Here is a 15,629-nt window from a genome sequence, read left to right as displayed (position 1 = left end):
TGTAGTGGATTTTGGTTCTTATTTTATCTTTGATTTCTTATTCCATTCCATTATGATCTGATAGAATCAGGGTAGTATCTCTACTTTTTTATATTTGCTAAGAGTTGCTTTGTGGCATACCATATTGTCTATTTTAGAGAAGGACCCATGTGCTGCTGAGAAGAAAGTATATTCTCTCATTGAAGGATGGAATATTCCATATATGTCAGTTAAGTCTAAGTTATTGATTGTATTATTGAGTTCTATAGTTTCTTTGTTCAGCTTTTGTTTGGAAAATTTAACAAGTGATGAAATAGGCATGTTAAAGTCACCCAAAATTATTGGGTTGTGGTCTATTTGACTCTTGAACTTGAAAAGAGAAAAATGATGGTTAGATGCCATAAAGTAGGTGGCAATGCCTTCACTGTATGTGTTGTCAGGCCCAAGGGCCTCTTCCATCCTTGTCTAGGAGAGTGCTAACCTTCTTTTCTTTCATACAACACAAGTACTCAGTAATTTTTAAATGAGTGAATAAACAGAATAAGCTCAAAACATAGGAAAGGAGGTTGAACATCTAAGATGCACCAAACTACAAAAGTAGTTTTATTCAATACTGCTGAACTTATCCATATGAGCTTCTTTCTAGGAACATAAAAATGAATCAAACCAGTCAATGAAACTCACACCCTGTAAATTCACTTAGAAATTAGAAAACCTGGTTTGGGATCAGGATGAGGGGTAAGAAGTACTCAGAGTACCCTTTGTCTCTGATATTTTTTCCTATTCAACATGCTTTCTGAACATTGTGAGAATATATAAAATTTCAGTAGATCAAAGTTAAGGTTGGTCTGAAAAGCATGATTCTGCTTTTAAATTATTCATTTAAGAAAAATATTATGTTTATTTGTCGCTTTGCTGGCACTGTGCACACAACACTGACATAAACACTACTGCAGGTTTTTGGTAAATGGCAGTCATCAATGATCAGAAAGTATTCAAAATATTGAAATATAGTCAGTGAAACAGATTGGAGGTTGCTGAATTTTCCCTTTTCCTGCATTTATTCATTCCATCCTAACATTTCCCTGGACCTAGAACTCACCTTACAATTTGTCCCTACACCATGCTTCATAATTAGGAGTCCCACATCAATAATAAAACAATCATTTATTATGAATCATGACTGTGCATTGCATCTTGCTTAAACAATTTATCCTTGGAGTTCCCAAAACTTAACTAGCTCTAAACTGACCATTTGTTCCCTTGCATCCAGTTTGTATAGGATGTATTCATTTTCTTTGGCACCCACCAAATAGAATAATTTAAGTTCTGGTATTGTGATGCCTTCTGCTTCACATATCTTGCTATGAATTACTTTGGTTATTCTGGGCCTCTTATTTTTTCTAATGAAATTAATGATTGCCTTTTCTCGTTCTATGAAGAATATCAATAAGATTTTAATAGGTATTGCATTAAATGTGTATAGCACTTTTGGTAGTCTGGCCATTTTGACAATATTTATTTTGCCTATTCAAGAACATAGGAGGTCTTTCCATTTTCTAAGGTTTCATTCAATTTATTTATTTAGTGTTCTGTAGTTTTCATTATAGAGGTTTTTCACTTCTTTTGTTAGATTGATTCCCAAGATTTTTGTTTGTTTGAGGCTACTGTGAATGGGATTAGTTTTCCAAATTTTTCTGTATAAGGAATGCAATTGATATATTTGTGTTAATTTTATATCCTGCTACTTTGCCAGATTCATTTATGAGTTCAAGAAGCATTCTGGAGGAGTTGAGTTTTCTAAATATAGAATCATTTTGTCAGCAAATAGGAACAATTTAAGTTCTTATTAAATCCCTTTAATTTCTTTCTTTTGTCTAATTTTTCTGGCTAGGGTTTCAAAGACTATTTTGAATAGAAATGGTGAAAGAGGACATCCCTGTCTTATTCCAGTTTTTATAGCAAATTCTTCCATTTTTTTTCATTTAGAATGATGTTAGCCTTGTTAGCACATAACCCTTTTATAACATTGATTAATGTTTCTACTATCCCTAGTTTTTCTAGCGTTTGAGCATGAATGGACCTGAATCTTGTCAAATACTTTTTTCTGCATCTATTGAGATAATCATGTGATTTTTATGTTCATTTCTCTTGATGTGATGAATTACATTTATTGATTTCCACATGTTCAACCAATCTTGCATCTCTGGAATGAACCTCACTTGATCATGAGCACTATCTTTTCAATATATGTTTGTATACAATTTGCCAGAATTTAATTGGGAATTTTTGCATCTGCGTTTATGAGAGATACTGGTCTGAAAGTTTCTTTCCTTGATGAGCTTCATAGAATGAGTTCTTTTTTGAGGGTCTGTCAGAACTTGACAAAGATTCCATTTGATCCTGAGATTTTTTGTTGTTGTTGTTGTTGGTAAGCTTTTGATTACATCTTCAATTATATTGCTCGAAATTAAACTGATTAAGTTTTCTATGTCTTCCTGGTTTAATTTGGGTATTGTTGATAGATATACACATGGTAAGATGATCAAATCAAGTTAATTAGCATATCTATCATTATCATTTCCTTGTGGTAAGAATATTTTACACCCATTTAGCTTTTTAAAAATACACATTATTATTGACTACAGTCTCTATGTTATGCCATACAACACCAGAAATTTATATTCTGATCTAATCTTTAAACTGAAACTTTGTACCTATAATAGTATGATTTTTATTGCTTACTAATATCCACACCCTAAGATAATAGTAAGTCATCTGACAATGATACAGTTTGATGAAAATAAAAGTGTTCACAAACAGGAAAGTTAATGAGTTTTACACAGCTGCAAGGGTCAGTTAAGAACTCACAGGATTTTTCAACTACCCAGATGGGGAGATCACCATAACAGGTGAGTAGAAAAACTATGGAGAGTCTGTCTTTTTCTATCTCTAGTCCTGCTAGCCATCAGAGCTTATGAGAATGAAAAGAAATTAGAAAGAACATGTCTCTGCCAAGGTCTTCTCTCAAGTAAGAGAAAGAAAGAAAAGGGGAATGTTTAGAAGAAAAGTGTGGAAAATAAAACACAAAGAGACATACTGTCTTCTAACAAGGACAGGCTGGTTTTGAGTATGACATGGCTTGAAGATAAAGTATTTTCCTAAGAACCAACCAGTAGTAGTACCCAGAACTCTGTAGGGAGCAAGCATGAAGAATCACTCGGGTAACATCTAGTTGGGGTGAGAGAAAATATGCCAAGAAATTCTGTTTACAGCTGATAATGTTTCTTTGCCTTGTATCATGTATGACATTGTCCATAGGATTTCAGAATATGGCAGAGATCAGAGTTATTTAGAATTGTTCTGGAAAGCTTTCTGGAGAGAGGGGTTCTAACTCAAGGACAGAAAGTTGAGTTTGGATTGATTCAGGGGCAACCCAGCCCTGGTAGGCAGCAGGAGTTCATAAAGTCAGAAAAGCAAGAACTTTTTTAAAGTTTGTGTTTTTAATACGTATATGTATACACAATGCCTTATATGTACATTTTTAATTCACATAAATAATTTTTGATAAACATTTATCATGCTTGATACTTTCTTCACAAAGCACTTCACAACTGCACACCATGTGGTATGTAAACATAGAGAATTGCTTCTAAATTCTGAGGACTCTCTCTCAATACACATCTAGCACATTTTAAGAAAAATGTGCCAGATGTGTATTTAAGTTTTTTTCTTATTAAATCCCTTTAATTTCTTTCTTTCTGGAGAGAGGGGTTCTATACAATTAGTATCACATATTAAAGTCTATCTAATTCCCAACAACTTCACACAAAAATATTCAATCAAAGGAAATAAAATTTTGTGCATGTTTTTATGGACCTGAGAAATATACTGTGGGAAGCCATTCTCACACGTGATTGGGCAACTCCCGGTTTGGGTGTGAGGCGTTCTGGCTAAACTGTGTCGGAGCTTTCCCGACCCTCTCCTGGTGCGAGGGCCTGTCCGTGTGGGGGTGTGACTTGACCACTGACCCTGAGGCCAATCACTGACCCTGACCTTGGAGTGCTGCCCCCCTCAACCTTCATTGGATGGAATTCTCCCCTGAATTTCTTGTTCCCCAATAAAAGGCCACTCCCTGGCGTGCTCCCTCTCTCTCTCCTGCTAGCCCTGAGTAATCCCTGCTGCCCTACCAGGTGGTTCGAGGTGTGAGGGAGAGCCATCTCAGACCTAGTCATAGAAAAAGGTAACTGAGTCTGTGTGTTTATTTCGATCTCACTAGCTAACTTTTATGCCAAGAACCTCTTTAATGAAACCAGTGCACTGGTCGAATGGTGGAATATATTATGATTTCTCAAAGGAAACAAGACAAAGGTGCCTAACATGGCCACTTCTAATCATGTTTGTTTTGGATGTGTGTTGATATAAAGGAACTAGAGAAATAATAATTGTATTTCTATATATCAGCCACATAAAGTTTTTTAGGAAACAAAATTAAAATACAAATAATGTATTTTTATACATATGTGTACAAAAACACATATATATATGTGTGTATATGTGTGTGTATATTTATTTATTTGTTTGTTTGTTTATTTATACATGTTTCCAAAAATAACAGACTAGTTTATAGCCTCCTTCTAAGAAGAATTAGGAAAAACTGAAAATTTTATTTTTACACTTTATGGAGCATCAGTGAACTGCAAAAACAGTGCAGGCTTGAGAAACTGAGAGACAGGCAAAGAGTAATTGAGGGAAATAAAAGAAAAATGGAGTAAAATATTCAAACTGCTGATGCTCCTCTCCCCTACCAACAAAGAGAAAAACAAAACACTTCACAATATAGATTTATACTCAGCAAAAGTATCCCCCAAATATGGCAATAAAATAAAAGAAAAATTTTTAATTTTCAATTTTCAAAATTTGTCATTAGAAGATCTAGACTAACAGAATAACAAATGCAATTCCTCAAGCAGAAGAAAAATGTCTCCAAATGACAGGTAGAATGAAAGGAAGGGCCACTAAGTGTACAAATCTAAATGAATAAATATTAAAGAAATATAGTATATTTGCTACAATTCCCATGTTTCTAGATTTAAATACCTGAAAATTCAAATGACAAAATGATGATGGAAATAAATGCCAATGGAGCATAATTTTGTAAGTTTCTTTATTTCTAGGAAAAATTAAAAGTCATATTTATATTAGACATCATTAAGTCAAATCAGATGCTAAAATTTCTAATATAAAACAAATTGATAAAGCACTCATAAACCTGACAACCAACTGAAGGGAAGATATTAAGTAGTTATAACTTTTTTATTAATGCAAAATGAGACCAAAAAAAGAGGAAAAATGGAAAACAGAACAGGTGGAACTTACAAATAGAAATCAAACAGTGAGATAAAATTACAATGATAGTGTGAAATGCAAACAGGCTAGGAAATTCCAGCAGCAAAAAAAAAAATGGCAAGTTGCTCATCTGAGACAAACATTTCCCATGTGACAACATTAAACTCTGGGGAAAAAAATGTGTTTAAAATAATTACGTGAAAGCACTAAAGAAAGGTCAAAAACTGCAAACAATGGAGGACATCTGGTGTTTGAAAAAAGAAAATCATACCTGGTGGGAGGTAAGTTTTAAGGAATTTTGCCAGCCAAAGAGCCTCAGTGTCATTATCTAGAGCAATTTGAATTTAAGCAGAAGACTGCAGAGTTTTGACCCAGGCATCATGACAGAGTTAGAGCAGAGAGTGGCTGTGGATTCAGCCAGAAGGAGAAAGCCACAGAGAGAAAGAGCCCCCAGATCCAGGTATAATCCACTCAAATCGTTGACTGAGCCCTGAACTGCATATGCACAAGGGAGACTCCACAGACCTAGCAGAAAGCAGCAGCTAGGAAGCCTGAAATGACTGAGTAGGGCTCTCCTCTGTTGCCAAGCAGGGAAACAGTCTGTACTTGAAGGTCCATAAAGTACTTGGTAAAAAGCCCAGGCTTCTCAAGACCCACCTTGAAAATCATCAACCCAAGAATTCATAAGTTCAAACAGAGAGCTTTAAAACATATTCACAATCAGGAATACTCAATATTGTTAGTAGAGCAGTTCTTCCCAGATGTATCTATAGATAAGGATCAATATAGTCAAGCTGGCTTTGGGTAGATAAAATCGGTCATTCCACTCTTGGGTATTTACCAAAAGGAAATGAAAATATATCTGCAGTATAGAGAAATGTGAACATTGATAGAAGCAGTTCTCTTCACAAAGGCCCAAACTGGAAATAAATGTTTATAAAATGATAAAAAGATACAAATGTTATGGTACATTCAGAAAAAGGTATACTATGAAAAGCCTGTGAAATTATATCACCATTTAATTGTACTACTCTTGTTGAAAGTGTTCTTTTTAATTCTGAAATAATTGTATATATTTGTGGATCATGTGATGTTTTGATGGCTGTATCCATGGTGGGATGATCAAATATAGTTAATTAGTATATCTCTAATTATAATTTCCTAGTGATGAGGACATTTGATATCTTTTATCGATTTTAAATTTACATTATGATGGACTACAGTCACTATGCTGTGCTACACAACACCAGAATTTTTATTCTAATCCAATCATCAAACTGAAACTTTGTACCTATGATTGTATGGTTTTTATTGCTTATTCAAATCCATGACCTAAGACAGTACTAAGCCAGCTGACATTGTATACAGGCTGAAGGAAACAAAAGTGTTCAGAACAAGGAAGAAAAGGAGTTTTACACGGCTATAAGAGCTAGTTAAGAACTCACAGGACTTTTTCAATTACCCAGGTGGGGAGATCACCATAACAGGTGAGTAGGAAAACTATGAAGACTCTGACATTCTTTATCTCTAGTCCTGCCAAACGTCTGAACACAGAGGAGAGAAAGGGAATTAGAAAGACCATGTCTCTGCCAAGGTCTTCAAGAGAAAGAGAAGAAAGGGGGAAAGTTTAGAAGAAAAGTGTGGAAAACAATACATGAGGTGATAGTCTGTCTTCTAACAAGGACAGGCTGGTTTTGAGTATGACGTGGCTTGAAGATAAAGTATTTTCCTAAGACCAAACCAGCAATAGTACTAGACTTCCACAGGGAGCGAGTGTGTAGAGTCACTCAGCTAACATCTAGTTGGAGACAGAGAAAATATGCCAAGAAATCCTGTTTACACCTGATAATATTTATTTGCCTTGCGTCATGTGTGACGCTGTTCAGGCAGAAAATGTACAAATGTGCCACAGGATTTCAGAATATGGCAGACATCAGAGTTATCTAGAATTGTTTTGGAAAGCTTTCTGGAGAGATGGGTTCTAAACTGGGGACAAACCATTGAGTTTGGATTGGTGCAGAGGCAACCCAGCCCAGGTGGGCAGCAGGATCTCAGAAAAGTAAGAAATCTTTCTTAATTTGTGTTTTTAATATGTGGATGTGTATGTACAATGCCTTATATGTATATTTTTAATTCACATAAATAATTTTTGATAAACATTTATCATGCTTGTTACTTTCTTCACATAGAACTTCACAATAGTACTCCTTGTTGTATATAAACACAATGAATTGCTTCTAAACTCTGGGGACTTTCTCTCAATACAAATCCAGCACATTTTTCTTAATCATCTTATAGTAGCACATATTAAAATCTGTTTAATGCCAAACAACTATGCACACAAATATTCAATCAAAGGAAATAAAATTTTGCATGTGATTTTTATTGACCTGAGAAATATTCTGTGATTGCTCAATGGAAACAAAACAAAGGTGCCTAACATGGTCACTTCTCATCATGTTTGTTTGTTTTCTGTGTTGATAGAAAGGAACTATAAAAAATAGCACTTGTGTTTATATATATCAGCCACATAAATTCTTTATAGAAAATGAAATAAAAAGTCTAAAGATAATAAATGTATACCCACATACATACATGTTCACAGTATATGTTTATATGTGTGTGTGTATATATATAATTTATGTTTCCAAAAATAACAGACTAGTTTGAGACTTCCCTTTAAGAATAATTAGAAAAATGAGAAAATTATCTTTACTCCTTATAAAGGATCAGTGAGCTGCCAAGACAGTGCAGGCTTGAGAAAGTAAAAGGCAAAGAATAATTTAGAGACATGAGAGAAAAATGGAGTAACATATTCAAACTGTTGATGCTCCTCTCCCCCACCAACAAAGACACAAACAAAAACACATCACAATATAGATTTATACTCTGCAAAAGTATCCCTCAAATATATCAATAAAAGGAAAATTTTTAACTTTCAAAATTTGTCAATAGAAGAGTTAGACATAGAATATTAAATTCCATTCTTCGAGCTGAAGAAAAATGCCTCCAAATGAGAGGTATGCAAGTAGAATGAAACAAAGGGCCATTAAGTGTATAAATCTAAATAAATAAGCATTAGAGAAAATATAGTAAGTATATTTGGGACGAACATTTCCTACATGACAGCATTAAACTAGGAAAAATAACAGAGTTCAGAGCATAGAGAGGCTGTGGATTCAGCAGGAAGGAGAAAGCCACGGAGAGAAAGATCCCCCAGACCCAGGTATAATCCATCCTCAAATCCTTGACTGAACCCTGAGCTGCATATGCACAAGGGAGACTCCACAGACCCTAGCAGAACTCAGTAGTTAGGAAGCCTGAAATGATTGAATAGGGCTCTCATCTGTTGCCAAGCAGGGAAACAGTCTGTACTTGGAGATCCAACCGATTACTTGATAGAAATCCCAGGCTTCTCAAGACCCACCTTGAAGATCATCAACCCAAGAATTCACAAGTTCAAACAGAGAGCCTTAAACCATGTTTACAATTACGAATATTCAATATTGCTGGTAGAGCAGTTTTTCACAAATGTATCTCCAGATTAAGAGCAATAAAGTTCAGCTGGCTTTTGGTAGTTAAACATCTACTTACCCATTGAATTGGTCACTCAACTCTTGGGTATTTACCAAAAAAAAAAAAAAAAAATGAAAATCAGTCCACAGTATAGAGAAATGTATGTGAACAGTCATAGAAGTTCTGTTTACAAAAGCCCAACTGGAAGTAACTCAAATATTCATAAAATGCTGAAAAGATACAAATACTATTCAATAATGAAAAGAATCGGAAAGGTGATAAATGCACCAACACATATGAAACCTCAAAAATAAATACTGAGTCCAAGGAGCCAGATAAAAAAGTACATTCTACATAATTCCATTTACATGAAACTCCAGGAAAACAAGTCTCATCTGTAGCACTGGAAACCAGGTCTATGATTGCCAGCGACCAAGAAGCAGGGTAGGCTGACGGAGGAGGACATCAGCCTGGTAAATTGATGGTTAAATGGAACTTTGTGGGGACAATGGTAACACAGTATGTACTTTTTTCAACACTCACTAAATTGTGCACTCAAAATGCGTACATTTGTATGCATGTAAACTCTGCCTCGGTGACATTTGTTTTGTTTCAACCAAAGCCATTTGTAAGCATAAGTTGAAAGCACCCATAGCCAGATAGTAATGATAGAAGGAGGTCCACCAATTGAAGACATACTAACTAGGCAGAGTGTAAATAGTCTGTATCACTGTATGGAGGGAAAAGAAAAAGAAAAAGAAATGGCAGTGACAAACAAGATAGGTGTTTATTTCTCTCTCCTAGGACTATGCAGGCAGGTTCAGCCCATAGAGGTCATCCAGGAAGCCAGGTATTCTGAAAGCTCTGCCATCCTCTGCAGGTTTCAATCTGAGGTTGGGGTACTCTCAGATGGGTCCGTGGATAGAACTTAAGAGGCTTATGATCTCGAATGGGAAAAAAATTAAATCTTTATTGTCACTAGCCTCTACACGAAGTCTATCATTCTCAGTTGTGAATGGTAACACCAAATCACAGGAATTTTAGCAATACAGGTAGCATATAACACAATTATTTAAAAAATCTTGAAATATCATCCATACATATCACACCTTTGGAATTTTTGTACATATAGGTGTATTGCTAAGTTTCATACATTTATGTGTTAATAAAAAAATTGTTATATGAACATATAACAAATGGAGTTATTTAAGATGTTGATTATTATATCTCAATGTAATTGGGTTTGTTATGACTCCATACGTTGCATGTTACATATTATAAAATGTTATTAGGAGAAGGTCAAAGGCTTCACAAGGTGACCAAGGGTGCCATGTTACAAAGAAGTTTTAGGAACCCCCTGCTCCAGGATGCTGTCATTATGCTGTCAATGTGAGGCTGGTGGCATGCCTATTTTGCTGCAGGCAAGAAGAGGAAGAGCCTGGAGAAAATAAGTCAAGTGTTGCCTCTGCAGAGACAACAATCCCAGGGCCATACCTGAACGCCATGGCACCTGGGAAATATTGTGTAACTGTGTTGCCACATGTCCAGCTACAAGTTTCGATTACCAGCAATGGAAGGGTCAACACTTTCCATCTCTGCACGTTTACTTGATAGTGTCTGAGGATGACAGCAGATGAGCAAAGGAGACAAATGAGGCAGAGAGTGTCAAGGGTTCTAAATGGAGACACCACTCGCATACATAGTAGAGATAGAAAATGATTTGAGGTAGGGAAAATATTCTTTTTTTCTTCTTTTAAACATTTTATTTGTGCATTATATACATAGTAGTAAGAATAGTTACATATTTGAACATGCACAAAATAGAAAAATATGATTTGGTCATTTGCATTCCCCAGAACCTCCCTTTTCCCTTCCTATACCATATTGATCTCCCTTCTATTTTCATGAGATTTCCCCCTTTTTCTCTCTAGCTTCCACATATGAGAGAAAACATGGCCACTGACTTTTTTATCATATTACTTTTTTTATTTGTTCTTTTAGATATACATGACAGTGAAGTGTATTTTGACATATCATACATACTTGGAGTATAACTTCCCATTCTTGTGGTTGTACATGACTGGAGTTACACTGGTCCTGTATTCATATATGAATACAGGAAAGTTATATCCAATTCATTCTACTGTCTTCTCTATTTCCATACCTGTGACCACTGAGTTTCTAAGTTGGACGTATTTTTCTTCTCAAGTTCCATCCATTTTCCTGAAAATGATAAAATTGATTTTTTTAGCTAAATAAAACTCCATTGTGTATACAACACATTCTTTATTCTTCATACATTCATGAATATGAAGACTCGGCCCATAATTTGGCTATTGTGAATTGTGCTGCTATAAACATGGGTATGCATGTATATCTAGAGTATGCTGAATTTAATTCTTTAGGATTAATATGGATGGTGGTATAGCTGGGTCATGGTGGTTTACTTCCTAGTGTCTGGAAGACCTTCATACTGATTTCCACAGTGGTTATACAAATATACAATCTCACCAACAGTGTAAAAGTATTGCTCTTTCCAAACATCCTCTCCAGCATATATTATTATTTGTATTTCTGATGGCTTTCATTTAATCTGGAGTGAGAGAAAATTTCAGTGTAGTTTTGATTTGCATTTCCCTAATTGTTAAAGATGTAGAATATTTTTTCATAGGTTTGTTGCCATTTTTATTCCTTCTTTGGAGAAGCATTTTAGTTTATCGCTCATTTATTAAATGGTTATTTGATTTTTGGTTATTTTTTGAATCCTTCAAAAATTTTAAATATTTTTTTTAATTTTTAGTTGTCAATGGACCTTTATTTAGTTAATTTATTTATATGTGGTGCTGAGAATTGAACCCAGTGCCTCACAAATGCTTAGATGAGCACTCTACCAGTGGGCCACAACCCAGCCCCTCTAAATATTAATCCTCTATCACAAGAGTAGCTCACAAAGATTCTCTACCACTGTATAAGTTCTTTCTTCATCATCTTATATTCTTACTTTGTTGTGCAGAAACCTTAATTCAATTCCATCCCATCTATTAATTCTTAGTATTATTTTTTGAGCTTTAGGAACCCTATTGAGGTTCTTGCCTGTACCTACATATTGAGGTGTTTACCATAAAATTTCTTCTAGCTGTTGTAAAGTTTCTGGTATAATTTATAAGTCTCAGATCCATTCACTTGTCTTTTTTGCTGGGTGAAGAGATATGTACCTAGACTTGTTATTCCACATATAGATAACCAGTTTTCCCAGTGCTGTATGTTACAAACATATATTTTGGGCACCTTTGGAAAGCATAAGCTGACTGTATCTGTGTGTCTTTTATCTCTATTTTCTATCCTGTTCCATTGATCTATATGTCTGCTTTTATGCCAGTACATGCAGTTGTTGTTACTATGGTTCTACTATATCTGTATGTTGCTTTTGGTAATATGGACATTTTAACAATATTAATAATTCTTATCTGTGAATATGGGAGGTCTTTCCATCTTCTAGAATCTTCTTCAATTTCTTTCTTCAGTGTTCTATAATTTTGCTTGTAGAGGTCTTTCACCTGATTGGTTAGATTTATTCCTAGGGTTGGTTGGTTTGTTTGGAGGCTATTGTGAATGGAATTGTTTTCTTGATTTCTTTTTCACCAAATTCATTATTGGTATGTAGAAAAGCTATTAATTTTTGTCTGTTAATGTTTTTTATTCTGATACTTGCTGAATGTATTAAAAGTCTTTTGAAAAAAAAAGTCTTTTGATAGAGCTCTTTGGAGCTTCTAAGATCACATTATCTACAAAAGGAATTTGATTTTTTCCTGTCTTATTTGTATCTCTCCTATTTAATTCTTCTGCCTGATCCTGCCCCACCACCACCACTGGGGATTGATCCCAGAGATGCTTAACCCCTTAGCCACATCCTCAGCCATTTGAGGTGGGAGGTAGTATATTTAATTTAGAGACAGGATGTTGCTAAGTTGCTGAGGCTGCCTTGAACTTGTTATCCTCCTTCCTCAGCTTCCTGAGCCACTGGTATTACAAGCATGTGCCACTGCATCCAACAAAAAATTCCAAGTATCATATTGAATAGGAGTAGTGAAAGTGGACAGCCTTTTGTTGTTCCTGATTTTAGAGGAAACACTTTGTTTTCCCAAATTTAATGTGATGTTAGCTTTGTGTTTATTTTATATAGTGTTTATGATATAGAGGTCACTTCTTTCTATCCCTGTGGGTTTTTTTTTAGTGTTTCTATGATAAATCACTACTAAATTTTATCACAGGTATTCCCCAAATTTATTGAGATGGCTGATTGTTGTCCTCAATTCTATTTGTGTGGTTAACTATAGTTAATTGATTTGTGTATGTTGAAGCATCCTGTAATACCTAGAATGAAACACACTTGATCATGTTATACAATCTTCTTAATATGTTAATATGATTTTCTAAAATTTTATTACGAATTTCTGCATCTATGTTCTTCAGGGATATGGTCCATAGTTTATTGTTGTTGTTTTTTTCCCTCATGTGTCCTTTCTGGTTTTGGTATCAGGGTGATACTGACTTTCTAGAATGAATTTGGAAACATTCCACCCCTTTCTATTTCACGGAATAATTTGAGGAGCACTGGCACTAGCTCTTCTTCAAAGGTCTGGTAGAATTCAGCTGAGAATCTATCTGGTCCTGGGCTTTGCTTTGTTTCAGGCCTTTTATTACTGCTTCTGTCTCATTACCTGATATTGGTCTTTTTAGATTTTCTACATCTTCTCTTTTTGATTTGACAGGTCATATGTGGTTAGAAATGTATCCACTTCTAGATTTTACCATTTGTTGGAGTATAAGTTTTCAAAATAGTCCCTAGCAATCCTCTGGACTTCTATGGTGTCTGAAATCTTATTTCCTCTTTTTTTTTTTTTTTTTCAATAACAGGATTTCAGGCACCTTTATTTTGGCCTCTGAAAAATGTTACTTCAAAGAAGTCAACTCCTCCCCAAATCCGCACCATCCTCCAATAGCCAGCAGCCTGTCATTTCTACTGCTCTCAAGAGCCCTGAACATACCCTGCATGCAGGCTGCAGTGGGCCCAGGGCGCAGTTCAGGCAGCACACACTCAGGTTACCCTGCAGAACCTGCTCCTGGCCCCTCCCAAGAGCTGCTGCAGCTGGATGACAATCCTGGTGGCTTTATTACAGAATCTGTTTTCCCCATATAATCTATAAATAAGACAAAATGTTTCTTAATATTATATATTTGCAGTACAAACAAGACTGATGATATGGGAGACTTAAACTCTACTCTTTTCTAGGTTTGCCTTTAGGAAGACCATGGTCACTGCATTTTTTAATGGCAAATGTTATTAACTCTGTCTTTTATAATCAGTAACAAAAATTATTACTCTGAAAGAATTTAGGTAAGAAATAGTTCAAAAACCTGAGCCTACTACCAGTCATTCATCATTTTCTAGCCTAGTGATTGGCACAGACTCAATATTCTCTCTTCTTTTTCAATCAGTAGCTCAAAGAAATGATAGAATAATTGAGTTTAAAATCCTGCCCCCTCTTTGTGTGTATATGTGGTAAACATTGTAGATGAACAACTAGAGGCCTACTGAAGTATTAGAATCTCATGCAAAATTCTAACAAAGGAATACCTCATTACATCAGGCTACTTGGGTATTTCCTGTTTTTAAAAATGCTAACGCAGTACAGTGGCAGTGGTTACTTTTCACTGACTTTAGCATCTAATCTCATAGACTAGTCATAAGTGTGGTAAAATGAAGTTTTGGCAACAAAGTAGTGACAGACACTTCTGAATAAACAACTTCTAGCCATTTGGAAAGTATCACCAACACATTATTTAGTGTTAGCTCAACAGTCACTTTGTGCTGAAAATGAAAGAATCCAAACTCTACAAATGTTTTACTTCACCAAGTCCAACAATAATTGAAGGATTTACTACTTGTCTAATAAAAAATTATACAGCAACTTTTATCAAACAGCAATTACTACAAAAGAATGGCAGGAAAAAAAGGACTTCACAAAAATACACTAAAAAGTTTTGACAATTTTATGCAGGAACCGCCAAAATTTTAGTGTTTAATAATTAAGAGCACAACTGATCAAGTTTCAAGATGTGAAGATACCATGTTCCAGAAACTGGGGAGAAAAATCACTCTAAAAACTTATTACATAATGTGTGATAATAATGCACTATCATATAAAACCTGTCTACACTTAGTAGTTATTTGCAAAAAGCCATTCAGTCTTCTCTTGGCTTGGAAAAATGGTGTTCCAGATTTCAGGGTAATTAGCAACCTTCAACTCTTTTGTGTGGCAGGGATCTTGTTTTCTCCTTCCAGTTCTTCCACCAGAGCCTGTGTCATGAGGTCTGCGATGTTTTTCTCCAGATCATTAATGTGACTACTCATATCATCAATTCTTCCAATAATCTGGTCGGACATGGTCTGAAATTTATTTTGCATCTGCTGCAGGAGTGTCTGCACCACTGAGGTGAGGTTGAGGTACTATACGGTCTTGGGGTCAGTCTTGTCCATCTCTCCGGTTCCCCGCTTGGTGGCAAGGTCTCAGACTGTCACCCACACTCCTTATTTCCTCTTTTGTCTCAAATTTTATTAATTTGGGTTACTCTCTTTATTTTGTTTTTTTGGTTTTTGTTTTGTTTTTGTTTTTTTGTTTGTTTGTTTTGGCTAGGGGGGTTATCAATCTTGTTTATCTTTTCAAAGAATCAACTATTCATTTCCATGATTTCTTTTTTTTTAATTCTCCATTTCATTAATT

The 15,629-nt window shown here is 35.1% G+C and overlaps 1 non-coding gene and 1 pseudogene across 1 annotated transcript; both read right to left on the bottom strand.

Annotated features, from left to right (window-relative positions):
* Positions 1-358: 358 nt before the first annotated feature.
* Positions 359-482, bottom strand: LOC113185462 (U6atac minor spliceosomal RNA). The gene has a single exon (XR_003301131.1). It is a non-coding gene; the product is annotated as a U6atac minor spliceosomal RNA (small nuclear RNA).
* Positions 483-15,053: 14,571 nt separating this feature from the next.
* LOC113185416 (heat shock factor-binding protein 1 pseudogene) lies at positions 15,054-15,385 on the bottom strand (annotated as a pseudogene).
* Positions 15,386-15,629: the final 244 nt, after the last annotated feature.

The sequence above is a fragment of the Urocitellus parryii genome, chromosome 4 (genome assembly GCF_045843805.1).
Source record: "Urocitellus parryii isolate mUroPar1 chromosome 4, mUroPar1.hap1, whole genome shotgun sequence".
NCBI lineage: Eukaryota > Metazoa > Chordata > Mammalia > Rodentia > Sciuridae > Urocitellus > Urocitellus parryii.
The sequence above is the reverse complement of the archived record's forward strand: the minus strand, read 5'-3'. Positions and strand labels throughout refer to the sequence as shown.